Source organism: Bubalus kerabau, chromosome 13 (assembly GCF_029407905.1).
Source record: "Bubalus kerabau isolate K-KA32 ecotype Philippines breed swamp buffalo chromosome 13, PCC_UOA_SB_1v2, whole genome shotgun sequence".
NCBI classification, from domain to species: domain Eukaryota; kingdom Metazoa; phylum Chordata; class Mammalia; order Artiodactyla; family Bovidae; genus Bubalus; species Bubalus kerabau.
In genome coordinates, this window is record NC_073636.1 from 75469438 (window position 1) to 75487050 (window position 17613).

The 17613-nt window shown below is 47.7% G+C and overlaps 2 long non-coding RNA genes across 3 annotated transcripts; one reads left to right on the top strand and one right to left on the bottom strand.

The window, feature by feature from the left end:
- The first annotated feature begins 2479 nt into the window (after positions 1-2479).
- Positions 2480-3893, top strand: LOC129626024 (uncharacterized). Its single transcript, XR_008701692.1, has 2 exons — positions 2480-2898; positions 3245-3893. It is a non-coding gene; the product is annotated as an uncharacterized LOC129626024 (long non-coding RNA).
- Positions 3894-12296: 8403 nt separating this feature from the next.
- LOC129626025 (uncharacterized) lies at positions 12297-17165 on the bottom strand. Of its 2 annotated transcripts, none has more exons than XR_008701694.1 (4): positions 17046-17165; positions 14835-16803; positions 13896-14030; positions 12297-13198 (listed from the first exon to the last, which is right to left on the bottom strand). It is a non-coding gene; the product is annotated as an uncharacterized LOC129626025 (long non-coding RNA). The 2 variants fall into 2 exon arrangements; XR_008701693.1 differs by having other exon boundaries at positions 14835-16808; positions 17046-17150.
- Positions 17166-17613: the final 448 nt, after the last annotated feature.

Genomic DNA, 17613 nt, shown 5'->3' on the forward strand with positions numbered 1-17613 from the left:
TCACCCTAGTGTCAGTTCCCCTAGCACACTCCAGGTGTCACTGTCATAACATATACTGCAGTTAGAGGTGGTCAGTTACCCACTGGCCTCCTCAGTAGATTGAGCCTCTCAAGGCCGACCTGAGTCTGATCTCTTTCTCTTTTGGGAAGAAAATGGTTATCAAATGAGTCAGCTCTCTGTAGGTGTGAAGTGGGATCTGGAGTCAGGCCAAACCTAGGCTCCAAATATCCTAGAACCTACATTTATATGTTCTGTGAACTTGGACAGCATTCATTCCCTCTGAGTCTCAGTTTCCTCATCTGTAAAATGGGAACAACATTAGAAACTTGGAGGAAGGAGTAAAAGATAGACTCTATGGCAGCCCAGTGAAGCTCAGGCTCTGGGATCAGACTGTCTACAGTCAGCGCCCTTCTCTTTTTTTTTTTTTAATTTATTTTTAATTGGGGGATAATTGCTTTACAATATTGTGTTGGTTTCTGCCATACATCAAGATGAATCACCATAGGTATACATATGTCCTCTCCCTCTTGAACCCCCCTCCCACTTCCCAGCCCATCGCAACCCTCTAGGTTGTCACAGAGCGCCGGGTTGGGCTCCCTGTATCATACAGCCAATTCCCACCGCGTATCTATTTCACATATGGCAGTATATATCCCCTGCTCCTCTTTATGTTACTTAACTTTCCACATCTCTGTTCCCTCATGTTTAAGTTAGAGATGATATTCATACTTCAGGTGGAGTCTTTGAGGATTACATGAAGCCGTGAATGGGAAAGAGTACAGGTGCTCGGGAAGTGGGCATGGTAGCATCGGGGTTGGCCCATAGCCCCAGGGGCTGAACGCAGACTAGGTGAGTTCTCAGTGATGCACTTCAAACAGGGCTCTTGTCTGTGAACCACTGCTGCCCGTTCCCAAGAACAGTTTCTGGGAACCTTCCCTGGCGGTCCAGTGGTTAAGACTCTGTCTTAAAAAAAAAAAAAAGACTCTGTCTTGTAATGCAGGGTACACAGGTTCAATCTCTGGCCAGGGAACTAAGATCCCACCTGCTGTGGGGCAAGCCCTTGCACCACAACAAAAGATCCTTGCATGAGGCAATGAAGATCCCATGTTCCTCAACTAAGACCTAATACAACCAAATAAACCAATAAAGTTTTTTTTTTTTTTAAAGAACAGTTCCTGGCACATGTGTGTGTTGAGTTGCTTCAGTTATGTCCAACTCTTTGTAACTGGAGACTCCTCTGTCCATGGGATTCTCCAGGCAAGAATACTGGAGTGGGCTGCCAGTATTCTCCAGGGGATCTTCCTGACCCAGGGATCGAACCCCAAACCCAAGTCTCTTATGACCCCTGCGTTGGCAGGCGGGCTCCTCACCACTAGCGCACCGCGTAGGTGCTCAATTCGTCTCTGATGGACCACTGAGCAGTGGCTGAGTTACATGCGGTGATGTTATTCTGTGAGCCAGCACCCCAGGAAACACAGAGGATGCGGCTTCTACACCAGCCCAACCCTGGCTCAGAGACATCTTGGAAGAGAAGGCGGGGACAAAGGTCTGGAGCAAAGGAATCTAATATTTCTTGAGCACCTGTGTACCACATGCTGTACACACATTATGGCATTTCATCCTCCCAGGAGTCTGCAAAGCACTGATCATTACCCCATTTTAGAGGTGATGAAATAGGAATGTAGGGAGGTGATGAAACTCACCCAAGGTCATGCAGAAAGGAAGGGGCACAGCGGGATTAGAACCCTGGACTATCTGGCTCCAAACTCCTGTTCCTTCTACGGTACCAGCTGCTTTCCAGAGGGCAAGGGGATGGAATCTGACCTCCCAGCCCTACAGAAACCCCCAGGAGCCAACACTGAGGCCAGGCTCAGGCTGAGTGACAGCTTAAGAGCACAACTTTGACAGCTGTGCCGAGGCTGGCCTGGAAGCAAGTGGTGCTAAACTTGGGCGCCCGGGAAGAAGAACTGTGATTATAAAGACAAGAGCTGTCCAGGGGCTGCAGCAGGAAGCCACAGAGGTGCTGGGCCCCTGAATAGAATATCCCTGGGTCCCACCCTCCAACAGAAAAAGCTCCCTACTAACTGACTCTGTGACCTTGAGCAAGGCACTTAGCTGTCTTAGTTCAGCATCTTCCTTTGTCACAGAGGGTCACCACACCTGCTGGGGTGCCACGGAACTACACAAGACAATGCAAAGAGACAAAACTGGGGAAGTCCAGGCCAGTTGTATGATGTGCGGCAAGTCGCTTCGCTCCCTGAGCCTCAGTGTCCCCAGCTGTATACTGGGCATAGTACATGCCTCTGCAGATTGCCATGCGTGCGTGCTAAGTCGCTTCAGTCGTGTCCGACTCTTTGCAACCCCATTGGACTGTAACCCTTCGGGCTCCTTTGTCCATGGGATTCTCCAGGAAAGAATACTGGAGTGGGGTTGCCAAGTCTTCCTCCAGGGGAATATTCCCAACCCAGGGATAGAACCTGCACCTCTTATGTCTCCTGCATCGCAGGTGGGTTCTTTACCACTAGCACCACCTGGGAAGCCCGCCCCGCCCCCGGTTGCCATGAGGATGTACCAGTAAGGTACTGTGCTGTAGACAACAGCTGCCTGCGTTCAAATAACACTCCACCAACGGCAAGCTGTGAGCCTTCAGGCAAGTCGCTTGATTTCTCCATGCCTCAGTTTCCTCCTCTGTAAAGTGGAGGTGAATATAAGTGCACTCACTGCATGGAGTTGTGATGATTAAGGGATATAATCAACGGAAAGAACACAGAACAGCTGCTGATACAAGCAAGCTCTGTGTCTCCGTGAGAAACCATCAGCCTTGGGTCTGGCATCTAATAGTAAGGAGTCCTTGCTGCATGTCAGGCACCACTTTAATCCTCAAAGCAATCCTACGAGGTAGGTGACATTCCTGTCCCATTTTATTCATGAGGAATCTCAGAGATTTTCAGAGGTCCAATGACTTGACAGAGGTCACACAGAGATCAGAGGATAAACTAGGATTTGAGCCCCTCAGATTCTCAAAGGCACTGCTTTATCGCTAATAAAGGCTCCACGAAAGGGAACTATTAGAATGTCTGTTTTATGTGTGAACGTTTTTGGAAAGCAAAGAGATGGCTGTTATTTGTATCCCAGCGGCGTTGGCCTTAAATGAGCGCTAGAGGTTGAGGGGAAAGGCTGGGGGAAGGGGCGAGGGGCGTGGAGGGATGGGGAACAGATTGTTTCAGTTTTCGTTTATTTCCAGCAGGGGGCGCCCGCTGCCTCCCTCACGGCTCCCAGACCAAAACCAGGCCCTTGGACTGGTGGATTGTGCAGCAGCCGGTCCAGGCCGACCTTGGGGACCACGAGAAAAGGCAGCAACAATGACAGTGTTAGCCTGTGCAAAGCCAGGGACATGCCAAGAGTGGCTTGCCTCCCCTTGGTCCCCAAACCGGACTGCCAAGCGGCGACGCCCAGATCTTCTGAAAGATGTTTTAGCCCGTGAAGCAGCTCTCCTCCGTCAGAACCTTCTCCGTTAAGAGCCAGGGGTCTGAAACTTTTAAAACTTCAAAGAAATACTGTGTCAGAGTGAAAATCAATAAACTGGAGCTATAGATATTAACACAGATAACACTCAAAAACGTAATGTTGAATGGCAAAGCAAGTTGCCAAAGGCACAGAGTTTCATGAGGGAAATGGGAGAGTCCAAGGCAAGAATACTAACCCCCATTTGCATCCCACCTCTCCTCCTCTTTCGTGTGTGGGCACGCTGGCTCCGGTTCAGCTCCATTTACTTCCTACCCCATCCCTCACCAACAGCCGGTTCTTGGTCACGCTGGCCTGGGGGTACCCGCCTAGGTAGATGGCCCACCCTCAGGAGGCTGGACCTTGGAAAGAGTCCCGCACAGGCGCTGGAGGCAGGCTCATTGCTGTGGGGCTGAAAGTTCTGGGGTCCCCAGTACCCTGAGTGCGACCTCAAAGAGGCTCACAGGCCCCAGGTGCGCATATTCCCTTGAACTCCTTACCCCATGGAAAGAAGCACAGACAGAGAAGGGTCAGAAGGAGACCCCACCTCTAAAGCTTGGGGACCAAGACTGGACTTGCTGGGTCTAAGAGCCATACTAAATAAATTAACACTATTTTTATATAAAGGAAAACATGCAAAATAAGATGTTGCTTATTGGTAGATATGGAAGTTATAAAAGTTTTTTAATGGAATAAAAACGTGTGTCTGATATCATCACATGTAGAATGGTGTTATCTCTAAGGGAGGGAGGAGGGGAGTGGATCATAGAAAGGTACACTGCTGCTGCTGCTGCTAAGTCGCTTCAGTCGTGTCCGACTCTGTGCGACCCCACAGAAGTCAGCCCACCAGGCTCCCCCGTCCCTGGGATTCTCCAGGCAAGAACACTGGAGTGGGTTTCCATTTCCTTCTCCAATGCATGAAAGTGAAAAGTGAAAGTGAAGTCGCTCAGTCGTATCTGACTCTTAGCGACCCCATGGACTGCAGCCCACCAGGCTCCTCCATCCATGGGATTTTCCAGGCAAGAGTACTGGAGTGGGGTGCCATTGCCTTCTCCGAGAAAGGTACACAGAGGTCTTCAAATTGCATCCATCATGTTAAATTACTTAATCTAGGTGGTGGGCACCTGAGTTTGTTTCATTATTTTCTATAATCTGCCGATGCCTCAATGATTTCATAATTTAAAAATTAACCTTAAAAAAGTAATATATACAATAATTAACCTATGTTTATTGTTAAAAAAAATTTGAGAATTACAAAAAGATACGAAGTTTAGGTAGAACTCTCTCTCCATGTCAACCCATCTCAGTGTGACTTCCTAGAGGTAACTGCTGTCGTCGGGTCCTTTTGTACTATCCAGAAATGTTTTAAGAATCTGCACAGGAACTTCCCTGTTGGTCCAGTGGTTCAGACTCCAAACTTCCACTGCAGGGGGCATGGGTTTGATGCTTGGTCAGGGAACTAACATCTTGCATGCTGCGTGGTGCAGAAATAAAAAAATTAAGAAAAAAAGGCTCTACACACACTGTATATATAATACTCATTGTAGACATTGCTCCCCCACCCCAACACACACAATAATTCTTGTCTTGGATAGTTTTCCATAAGCACATCTAAGCATATCTCATTCTTTTTTAATGACTGGGTAGGATTCCACTTTATCAAAATATCATATATAATCAGTTCCCTATTAATGGGCGCTTCTGTTCCTTGTTTGCTATTATAAACAGTTTGGCAATAAACACCTTTGACTTATATTTGCTTGAGTTGCAAAATACAATGTATACATGCATAAAGACAATGAATACATGTGTAAGTATACTTGTAAGAAAAAAATCTCAGCAGTAAAATTGCTGAGTCAAAAGTTATGTGCATTTAAATTATTTCCAAATTACATTCTCAAAAGTTCCCATTCTATTTACATTCTTAGCATTGATATAGGAGAAGGAAATGGCAACCCACTCCAGTATTCTTGCCTAGAGAATCCCGTGGACAGAGGAGCCTGGTGGGCTGCCGTCTGCGGGGTCGCACAGAGTCGGGCATGACTGAAGCAACTTTGCAGCAACAGCAGCAGCAGCATTGATATAAGATGTTGTCTGTTGCTCCATGCCCCTATTGATTTGTAGGTACTCTTTGTATATGAATTATTTGTCTCCCCTTTGTGTTGCAAATTTTTCCCATTCAAGCATTTGGTTTTTTTTTTAGTTGACTTTAAAAATTATATTCTTATTTATCTTTATGGAAGTAAAATTCACATAAAATTAATTATTTTAAAATTTACAATTCAGTAGCATTTCATACATTCATAACATTGTGCAACCACCACATCTATCTAGTTTCAAAACATTTTTTTATCACCTCAAAAGAAAACCTCGTATTCATTGAGCAATCTAGCTCCGTTCTCCCCACCCATTAGGGCCATTTTGAGTTTTGGCTATTTATTTTTCTGTATTAAAATCCATTAATTTTGTGTGTGTGTGTGTGACCATACCATATGGCTTGCAGAACCTTGGTTCCCCAAACAGGGATCAAATCCTTGCCCCCTGTAGTGGAAGGGTGGAGTCCTAACCACTGGACCACCAGAGAATTCCCAAAATTTATTAGTTTTTTCTGTAATAGCTTTGTGATTTTCTCTCATGCATAGAAGTAAATGCTTTCCCCACTAGAAGATTATTAAACAGCAAATAATTTAAAAATGACTGTGAATGGTTAGTGAAATCTGAGGGCCTGGAAACCACTGTTCTGAACCACCCTCTTTAGCATGAGTTCCCTGAGAGCAAGGGTCTCCCCTGGTCCCCATGTCTAGCACCCAGCACAAAGTTAGAGAAAAAGTATTCAGCAAATGTTTGTTAAAGGCAATTCCTACCTCAAGATTATAAAGAGAAAATGTCTCACATTCTCTTGTAATCCTTTTAGAGTGTTTTTTTCTTAATTAAAATTTTTATCCATCTGGAATTTATTTTGGTGATTGGAAGGAGGTAGAGATAAGCTTTATTTTTTTTCCAAATGGCTAGCCAGTTGAACCAACACCATACTGAATAATCTGTCTTCCTCCACTAATTTGAAATGCCACCTTAGCAGATACTACATTCCCACATGTCGTCAGCTCTATTTCTGGCCTCCCTCTCCCGTTCCGGTGACCTCTCTGTCTGGGATGCTGTCTTTCAAAGCTCCCTAGGTGATTCGGGTACAACCCATCTGCAGTTGGGGCTTATCTACCATGAGATATGTTTTCAGATTCTCAGTGAAATGAAGGGTCATTAAGTTAAATGTTATTTGATGGGCCCATCTTCTATTTTGAGATTATGTCTTTATGAAACTGTTTCTTTAACATTTTTCAAACAAACGAATGCCAAGGAAATTCCCTGGCGGTCCAGTGGTTTGGTCTCTGCACTTCCACTGCAGGGGGCACAGTAGAGAGTCATCCTGGTTTCTTTATTTTAAAGTACATTTTAAAGGAGTTTAACGTACATAGAGAAACACACACAAATCTTAAGTGTGCAGCTTGATGAATTCTCTTTAAGTAAAACACACCTCTGTGTGTGTCTTAGGGCTGCTGTTACAAATGACCACAAACCTAGTGGCTTAAAATAACAGAAATTTATTTTCTCAGTTCTGGAGGCCGGAAGTCTGAGATCAAGGTGTTCCCAGGTGGGCTTAGCTCTGAGGGCTCCAGGGGAGAATCCTTCCTTTTGCCTCTTCCAGCTTCTGGTGGTTCCGAGAGTTATCAGCCGTGGCAGCATTGCTCTGATCCCTCCACCTCTAGCTTCACGTGGCCTTCTTACCTGGGTTTCTGGTTCCCAAATTTCCCTCTGCTTTTCTCTCACAAGGACAGCAGTCATTGGATTTAGTGCCCACTTGCCTGGAGAATCCCAGGGATGGGGGAACCTGGTGGCTGCCGTCTATGGGGTCACACAGAGTTGGACACGACTGAAGTGACTTAGCAGCTGATGCAGAATGATCTCATTTCTAATTCCCTCACTTAGTTAACCTGGAAAGACCTTTCCAAGTAAGGTTGCATTTACAGATGCCAGAATACTGGAGTGGGTAGCCTATCCCTTCTCCAGGGGATCTTCGCAACCCAGGAATCGAACTGGAGTCTCCTGCATTGCAGGAGGATTCTTTACCCTCTGGGCTATCAGGGAAACCCCACAGGTGCCAGGAGGATGCATCTCTTTGGCAGGGGGTGGGGGTGATGGAGGGGGATGAGGAACAAGGCAACCCACTCTACCATCATGTAACCAACATCCCATATCAAGAACCAGAACATCAGCACAGCCCCCAACACCCATCATCTCTGCCTGGCAGGGGGGTAAACCGCCATCAGGACTTATTTTCCCCTCAACTTTTTATTTTGAAAAATTCTCAAACTTTCAGAAAAGTTACAGGAATAGTACATTGAACAATCCTCTAAGCTTCAGCTAGATTCACACATTAAACTGTTAACACATCAACACACTTGCTTTCCCTTTGTCTCTCTCTCTCTCTATATATATACATATTTATATAATAACATTTTTTCTGAGCCACAAGGAAGTTAGTTGCAGATGTCATCATAGTTTATCCTTAAATCCTCCACTCCCTAATCTCCAAAAGACAAGGGCAGTCTCCTACCCGAAGTGAAGTAAAGTGTTAGTTGCTCAGTCATATCCGACTCTTTGGGACCCCATGGACTGCAGCCCACCAAGCTCCTCTGTCCACGGAATTCTCCAGGCAAGAATACTGGAGTGGGTTGCCATCTCCTTCTCCAGAGGTTCTCTCTGACTCAGGGATCAAACTTGTCTCCTGCATTGCAGGCAGATTCTTTACCGTCTGAGACACCAGGGAAGCCCAGTCTCCTACATACAACTATCCAATATGTAATCTATTTTCAAATTTTTCCAGTTGTCCCACGCATATCCCTTAATGTGGATTTTTTTTTAATTTTTTTTTTTTCTTATTTGGCTGCACTGGGTCTTCGATCTTCATTGCAGTACACAGGATCTTCGGTTGTGGCCTGCAAACTCTTGGTCACAGCATGCAGGATCTAGTTCCTCCAGCCAGAATCGAATCTGGGCCCCCTGCATTGGGAGCACAGAGTCCCAACCACTAGACCGCCAGGGAAGTCCATTTAATGTGGGCTTTTTAAAAAACGAGAATCCAATCGAGAATTTCATATCACTCTTAGCGTTCATGTTCTGTTTTTAAAATCATTGTTATTGCTTTTGTAATTTTCTGGCAAGACGGAGAGTTGGCAATCTTATGTCAATTCCCAAACACTTTGGGAAAAGTACTGGTCCTGGGAGTCCCTGCTCTTGGCCAGCAGCACAGTCCAAAGGACATTTGTGGTGATGATCTATGGTTTGTGCTGTTCAGTATGATTGCAAACAGCCACATGTGGCTTTTGAGCATTAGAAATGTGGCTAATGAAACCAGGGAATGGATTTTCAAATTTCATTTAATTTTAATTAAAACAGCCACACGAGCCCTATGGCCATCAGTTCAGATGGGCTTGGGTCTAGACCAGCTAGAGCACAGGCTCAGGCAGAGTGTGGGTCTGAGTTCTCTTGTCCACCCCCACGGAGGTGCTGAATGGTGAGAGGAGGGGAGAGGGAGGGGCCCTGAGGTCTAAGGTGGCTTTCCCATCTTGCTGGCCCAGCAGCCTCATGTCATTCCTTCCTCAATGCTCCATGCATATTTATTGAGGACCTACTATGTGCTAGGCCTGAGAATAAGGTTTGAACAGTCTCTGATGTAGTTTTGTCAGAAAGTGAAAGTGTTAGTCACTCAGTCGTGTCCAATTCTTTGTGACCCCAGGGACTGTAACACACCAGGCTCCTCTGTCCCTGGAATTCTCCAGGCAAGAATACTGGAGTGGGTTGCCATTTCCTTCTCCAGGGGATCTTCCCAACCCAGGGATTGAAACTGGGTCTCCGGCATGGCAGGCAGACTCTTTACCAACTGAGCCACCAGGGAAGAATTGGTTTTGTCAGAACGGATGATAAATGTCTGGGGACATGTTTGTCTCACATACCCATTTGCCTCTTTCTGAGGTCAGGGGCCTGGCTTGGCTCAGTGACTAGTTAAATAGTTTTTGGAATGAATGAATGAATGGGATGAATGAAAGTGGGGGGTAGAGTTTGGGGTGGTAGAGGCTTCCAGATTTCATCTGAGAGACCAGTACAGGATGGACAGGAGAGATAATGCTGTTTACTGAGAAAGGGCTGGCTCAGCTCAAGAGACCATACTTCGTGTCCAGGTGCTGGCCCTGACTTGCTCCGTATTCTTGGCAAATCTCTTCCCTCCTCCAGGCCTCAGTTTGCTCAGCAGTAAAAAAGAGGTGGTTGGGCTAAGATGAGAGCTCAGGACTCCTCTTGGGGTCAAGGTCAGGGTCAGCAGAGATGGGGAATTGCCGAGCATTTCCTCTTAACCTTTGGTTAGGCTGCGATGCCCTTGAAATTAGTTCCTTGAAAGGGTTCAGGGGCTTCAAAAGTTGGGGAACCGCTGAGCCAGAAGAGGTTCCCAGAGTTTGTAAGGTCAGACTCAGGACAGCTTGAGCGGGGTTTTGGGGAAACTCCTTTGCTCTCTGCTCTGGGGCTGCACCTGCCGGAAGGTATGCTTGCCAGGACCTTTCCTTTGAGATGACGATACAGTCTGCAAAGCATGGGGGTGCGGTTTGGGAAGTGAGCCTTGAATGTGGGGGTAAAAGGGGAGGAGTGTGTACATCTCACCCACACAGGGACTGAAGAACTGGAGCCTCAGGGTTTGTGCAACTTGCCTCGCCCACCCATGGGTGACTCAGGCTGAAACTGGATGCCGTGTAAGGCACACACACTGTCTAAGCTCCTTGGACAGTATCTAGAGAGTTCTTAATTGCCTTCCACTAATACTGCCACTCTGACAGGTGGGCCCAAACTGGAGGTTGTCAAAGCTGCAAAACCCTGCTCTATTTTCACATGGCAAACTCCTATTCACTCCTCAAAACCCAGCTTGGGTGTTGTTCCCTCTGAAGACTTCCCTGACTTCTGTCCTCTCTCCCATACAGTTAATCCCACCGTTTTCCAATGTGCACACTCTGGACCCAGACTGCCTGGCTTTGAATCCCTACTCTGCCACCTAATAGCTGTGATATCTTAGAAAAGTTACTTAACTTTTTCTGTGTCTCTATTTCCTCCTCTGTGAAATGGGACAAATAATAGTACTCACCATATTGCATAGTCATAGGATTAAATGAATTCATTCATAGAAATATTTAGGACAGTACCTGAGCTCAATAAAAAGCCGACCACTATTACTATTTTTTTTAATGTTTAAGACATATCTGTGAATATAGTGAACACAGCAGATAAGGATCCTGCCCTCATAATGATTTCAGCCTGTGGGGGAGAGATAGATGAATAAACAGGAAATTCACTCTGAATTATGAAAAATGCCACAATAAGGGAAGTGGTGAGTTGAGAGGAATCATGCGAGCACGGAAGAACCCCCCTTCCCAGGTCTGGGTGGTCAGCAGCATTTTTTTCTGGAAGAAATGACATCTCAGCTGAAATCTAAAGGATGAATAAGAGTTGGACAGCATAGGGGGAGGGTAGAGACAGGAGACGTGGGAAGGGTTTGAGGTCGGGGGGCGGGTGGAAAGTGCAAACGCCCAGAAGCCAAAGGGTGAGTTTGGAGGGATAGAGCAATGGCAGTGGGTGGGTGGGCGCCCTTGGTGTGTACTCTGGTTATTGAATTATTGAATGCAGGTCTATGTGGCCCATCTCCGTCCTTGTTCGTGAGCTCCTTCAGAACAAAGCTCACGTCCTCTTTCATTCCATCTGCCCAACTCCCAGCACCCAGCCTGGCACTCAGCAGGGCCTCCATAAATGTTTGCCAAATGGAAATGAGAGATGAGAATGTTGCCTTTCCCATCAGGGAGCCATCTCCGGCAACCTTTTCCTTTGTTTATACTTGTGAGTTAGGCATTCTTAATAGCCTTGCAGAGTCAAGTTCATTTGTGTGTTCAGAATTGTCATCTGCTGTGCACCCCAGACTCCTATGAGTAGGATGGTTCTGTCAGGACAAAGTCAAGTTTCTGACCCAACAAGGTGACCACAGCCCCCACTCCTATGAGGCCCTCTCCCTCCACCTTTTGTGTCTGTAAGCTATCAAGCTTCAGTGTGAATGCAGATGGCCTGGGGTCCAGGTAGGTGATGCAGATTCTGACCCAGCAGGTCTGGGACCCAGCCTGAGAGTCTGCATTTCTGACAAGCTCCCAGGGGATGCAGATGCTGTAGGCCCATGAATTATACTTTTAATATCATGATCCTAGACAACAACTGGGGCTTCCCAGGAGGCTCAGTGGTAAAGAATCCACCTGCCCAGCAGAAGAGGTGGGTTCGATCCCTGGATCGGGAAGATCTCTTGAAGAAAGAAATGCAACCCACTCCAGTATTCTTGTCTGGGAAATCCCATGGACAGAGGAGTCTGGCGGACCACTGTCCACGCGGTCATGGAGTTGGACATGACTTAGAGACTAAATGACAAGACGACAACTGCCTTATTTTCCTGGCCTTAACTGCAATGATGACTGTAAGAGCAGACTGGAGCCAGGTTCTGAAGGGGACTAGCTGCCAGGCTAAGGAGTTCAGTCTTTATTCCTGAGACCCTAGGGAGCTATGGAAGCTTTCTGATCGAGATCAGGGAGAGCTGATCCACCAGAAGACTCTGGAGTGTTGGAGCTGGTACAAGAGAGGCTGAGCTACTGTACTACCAGGTGGGGCGTGGCAGGGCTGCAGCTGGAGCAGTGGCAGTGAGGAGGCTGGCACCAGCTGAACTGTGCACCCCACCCCCATTCACATCTTCAAGTTCTAACCCACAGCACCTCAATTGTGACTGTGTTTGGAGAGAGGGTCTTTAAAGAGGTGATTAAGTTAAAACGAGGTCATTAGGGCAGATACGAATCCAATATAATCGGTGCCCTTGTAAGAAGAATAAATTAGGACACACGGTTGCACAGAGGGAAGACCATATGAAGACCCAGGGAGAAGACGGCCATCTGCAAGCCAGAGGCCTCAGAGAAGAAACAACCCTGTCGACACCTTGATCTTGAACTTCCAGCCTCCGGGACTGTGAGAAAATAAATCTCTGTTGTTTAAGCCCCCCAGTCTGTGATACTATGTTTTGACAGCCCCCGCAGACTGATACAGAGGGAATGGGTTTAAGAGGATTACACAGGTTGTCAACTGTTTGGATGGCACTGGCGTGGGCGAGTACCCTAGGATTACACGCAGATGGTTTAGAAATTGGGAGGCTCAGGGAGGAGAGAGTGCTGCGGACAGAAGCAGGAAGGGGAGCCCACAGGGAGGAGCAGGGCTGCAGAGAAGTGGATTTAGACCACGTTGCACTAGAAGAGGCTCCTGGAAATGAGGCGGGCAGTGCTTGCAGTCGAAGACGCTTAGGAGGTTGAAGTGAAGGAAGACAACGGGCCTTGTGTCAATTGGGGCCCTTGGTTGTGAACAATCAAAACTGGTTCAGGCTAACGTAAGCAAAAAGGAAAGGCATCGAAAAGGTTTCTGGAGCCTCCCAGTGGTAATGGGAGGCCAGACTAGGAAAGTGAGCTGGAGGTAAGGGGAGCTGGTCCGCTGTGGGCAGGGATAGCCATGGAGAACCCTCAGGGCCGCTGGGCCGGGAACGGCACTTGCACTCAGCAGATCACTTCTCAGCCTCAGGTCGGGCCTAAGAAAGACTGTCCATTACTGTGTAATCGAATAAAGACATGACTCCCATCACCATGTAATAAGCTTGTTGTTATTGTTTAGTCGCTAAGTCATGTCTGACTCTTTGAGACCCCACGGACTGTAGCCCACCAGGCTCTTCTGTCCATGGGATTCTCCAGGCAAGAACACTGGAGTGAGTAGCCATTCCCTTCTCCAGGGGATCTTCCCGACCTAATGATCCAACTCGCTTCTCCTGCATTGGAAGGCAGATTTCTTTTTTTCTAATCCCTGTCTCCTGTCTCCATAGAGGAATGCTAGAGAAGGATACTGGATCAGGTTTGCTGGAAGGCAGATTCTTTACTACTGAGCCACCAGGGAAGCCCTCAGTGAGCTTACTACTCCCATTCTAAAGATGAGGAAACTGAAGCTCAGGGAGGGAAAGGTCATTTACACCCAATTCAAGTCCAGGGCTGTCAGATTCCAGCCCCTTCCACTGCACCTGTTGTCACATGGCAGGCTTTTCATGGAGCGTGTGGTTAGAGCTGAAAGGGCCTTGGTGGTGGTCTCCAAGCCAGGTCCCTTCTGAGGCCAGGAAGGAGTCTCACCAACCCTCTGAAAAGCGGAGCTCTCTCGCCCTGTCTACTGGGCTCCCCGTCTTTTCCCGCTGGAGATATCCCGCATCGCCTCTCCTCAGGGGCTAGGCTGTGGTTCCAGACCTCAGAACGCTTCCAACGCTTGCTCTCCGCCGGCCTTCACGCTGCAACCGCGCCGAGCCGGGGCCATCCCAGCGCCCGGGTTTCAGGCGTATCCAAGTCCCATTGCCGCGTGAGGCTCGAACACATCTCAGCGGGCTTTGTGAATACATTAGTTTTATTTTACCCTAACAGGCCACGGGAGGGTGGGGGCAGGGGGAAGGGTGGTGCAGCACTGGAGTTCGATATGCAAATATATGCAGATAGCATCTAAATAAGGGTGTTTCTAAATCCCGGGATTAATGGCATTGGAAGGCACTCAGCCGGCCCAGGGCACTGCAGCGGAGCAGCCAGAAAACGGCTCTCCCGGGAGGGCGTTTCGGGCTCCGTTTCAGAGCGTGTGCTTTGAAGCAATGTCTCCGCAGTACAGGGGAAGGAAGAGCTGCGGAAATCGGTTCTGGATACTTCCTGGCAAAATGTTCTCCATTGCTTCAACGATGTTGGGGGTGGGCCGGGGGTGGGGAGGGGTGGAATCTCTGAGCCTCTCTTAGTTACCACAGCCTGCGGGGTTCACTGATTTAGAAACCTGGGGAGCTTGCTGACATCTAATTCCGGGCCCTACTGATTACTGAATCAGAGTCTCTTGAGAATCTGGTTTTTGTTTTTTTAAGTCCTCATCCTTGGGAAATACTGATGCAAATTACAGGCTCTTAATCTGGAGTCTCTTACAGGTTTCGGGGGCTCTGTAGGGGTTGTTCTAATTCCTAGCTGCACATGAGAATCGTGGGGGACTTTAAAAAAAAAAATCCAGTGCCCAGGCCTCACCGCAGACCAATTAAGTCAGAATCTCTGGAGGTGAAACCCAAGCATTGCTGTTCAAAAGAAAATCCCGAGAGACTCCAGTGTGCAGCCAAATTTAAGAAGCACTGCTGAATGGATATTCTCAGGAGACATTTGTTATACCTGTGTTCTCTTGGGGGCTAAATTTAGCTCCAGGCCCTCTGCCCTGGTGGTAAAGAAGGAGCCTCTCCTTCTAGGAAGGGGATTGTAGTTAGGGCTGAGGTTCAGCAGGTAAGCACCTGTTGTTAAAATATTGAAATATTTCCCTACCCATTGGTAACAGATGTTACCAATGGATAGGGAAAGGATACCATGGAATCCTTTAAGTGCCTCAGAGCCCTTAGCCCTCTCCTCCAGACCCCAAGGCCTACAGATGCAGGAATGAAAAGGTTTAGAATGGTCACACACGCATGCCCACTTTCTGTGGGGCCTCCTGGAGTTCCTTGGCTGGAGTCACTTCTGACTGGTGCGGGGTGGTAGAGGTGGTGGTTGTTAAACATTTGAACATTGATCCTAGTTATCATACTGGGGTGAGGATTATCAGTTTTGCAGTCATAAAGGGCTAGATTCCCACCTAATTTGGGTGTGACCTTGGGCAAGCAGCTTCATCTCTCTGAGCCTCAGTTTCCTCATCTGCAAATAGGGTCAAAAACTCTCCCTCTCACCCTTAATATATTCGGCTGTGCTGGGTCTTCACTGCTGTGTGGGCTTTTCTCTGGTTGTGGTCAACAGGTCTACTCTCTAGTTGGGGTGCAAGCGCTTCTCATCGAGGAGGCTTCTCTTGTTGCTGAGCACTCAGGCTTAAGCAGTTGCAGTTCCTGGGCTCTAGAGCATAGGCTCAATAATTGTGGATCACGGGCTTAGTTGCTCCAAAGTGTGTGGGATCTTCCCAGATCAGGGATCGAACTCACGTCTCCTGTGTTGGCAGACAGATTCTTTACCACTGAGCCACCAGGGAAGCCCGTCCCCTTCCCACTTTTGGTGAAGCTCAAGTAAAGCCGAGGTCTCAAACTTGAGCACACCTTGGAATTGCTTGGCAGATTTTTTAAAACAGAAATTGCTGGGCCCCACCCAGAGGTGCTGATTCAATAGTCCTGAGGGTAGGGGGTGGCAGGTGAGGGTCTGAATTTCTAACCAGTTCCCAGATGGTGCTGATGCTGCTGGTCCCATGACTACTTTGAGAACCGGGGAACTAAAATACGCTTGAGAAAATGTGCCCAGCCAAGAGTAGAGGCGTAACCCAGGTGTGTAAAAGGGCCACAGAGGCTGCCAGTTGCCCTGTGTGCTGTCTGGGTTTTTCTCTCCTGCTCTGTTTCTCAGGGTTCTGCATGTATCTGGCCAGGACAGCTGAGTGACCATTGAATGTTTAACCTGGGGTTTCCTGAGAGCTAGCTCCCACCGCGCCCCCCGCCCCAACACACACATTGTGAACAGCATCAGATTTAGACCTTTCGAGGCTTCGAACACTGAGAGTATGGCTCCCTTCCCCCATGTAATCCAAAGAAAAACATCACTAAAGCCTAAAATGACTACATAAGGAAGTCCATCAAAGATCTGACTTTTCCCAAGCTGGCTACTTTAAGGTTTTTTTTTTTTTTCTTCAAATATCAAAAACAATCTTTGTGGCAGGAAGGGATGAATAAGTGGAGCGCAGAGGATTTTTAGGGTAGTGAAACTACTCTGTGTGATAACATAATGATGGATGCATGTCATTGCATCTTTGACCAGACCCATAGAATGAGCACCACCAAGAGTGAGCCGGAAGCTATGGACTTTGGGTGATAGTGATGTGTCAATGAAGTTTCATTGATTGTAACAAAGATACCCCTCCAGTAGCTGATGTTGACAACAGGGGAGGCTGTGAATGCGACGGGAGGGGTATACAGTAAAATGTCTGTGCTTCCCCTTCAAGTTTCCTGTGAACCTGAAGTTGCTTGAGCTCGGTCACTCAGTCGTGTCCACTCTTTGTGACTCTATGGACTATAGCCCGCCAGGCTCCTCAGTCCATGGGATTCTCCAGGCAAGAATACTGGAATGGGTTGCCATGTCCTCCTCCAGGGGAATCTTCTCGACCCAGGGATTGAACCCCAGTCTGCTCTAAAAAAATTAGTCTTAATTAAACAAATACAAAAAAATTAAAAAAAAAAAAACACAAGCAACCTTTTAAATGTGTATTTAGGGGCTGCACCTGCTCTGCTGGGACCCCAAGCAAAGTGTTACTTGCCAGTGGGTAATCCCTTGCCAGAGGAACTGGTCCCAGTGTGTCCTATTTCCCCCTCAATTCGCACAGCGCTCTCTCCACAGTATCATCACTTCTCAAGGTCATGAACTCACCTTAAAGGAAACTCCACTTGACTCTTCCTCTGCCTCCTCTAGCTATCTTGATCTTTTCTTTACCCTCTTGTATTCACCCCCGCCCCACTCCATTTTCTTTTTCCCTACAGAGCCCAAATAACCCACACCTGTCCTCTCTGTTGGTTCCTAGGCTTTAACCTCCTTCAGCCTGACTCCTGGGCATCTTCCACCCCCCAGGTTGCTTCCCCCATTGACTTCCTTCTTGCCAGATCCAGTGACCAGTTCTTAGCACGAGATGTGGAGTCAGAAGGCCTAGGCAGGATCTCCGTCACTCATCAGCTGTGTGACGGTGAGCAACATGAAGCGCTTCTCTGGGCCTTGGGTCCATCACCTTAAAAATGGCTTCCAGTCTGTGCCTCTCACGAATGCCAAGGGGTTCTGCAAGCCCAAACTCAAATAGGATGTTAAGAAGATCAGCCATGAGGCACTTGGATAAGCTGTCAAGTGTCCCCACTCCAGCATTGACAGAACCATCGGACTGAGGTGGCTGGGGGGGTTGCATGCACAGCAAGGTGGAAAGAACAGGGTGCTGGTGTCAGATGTGGGT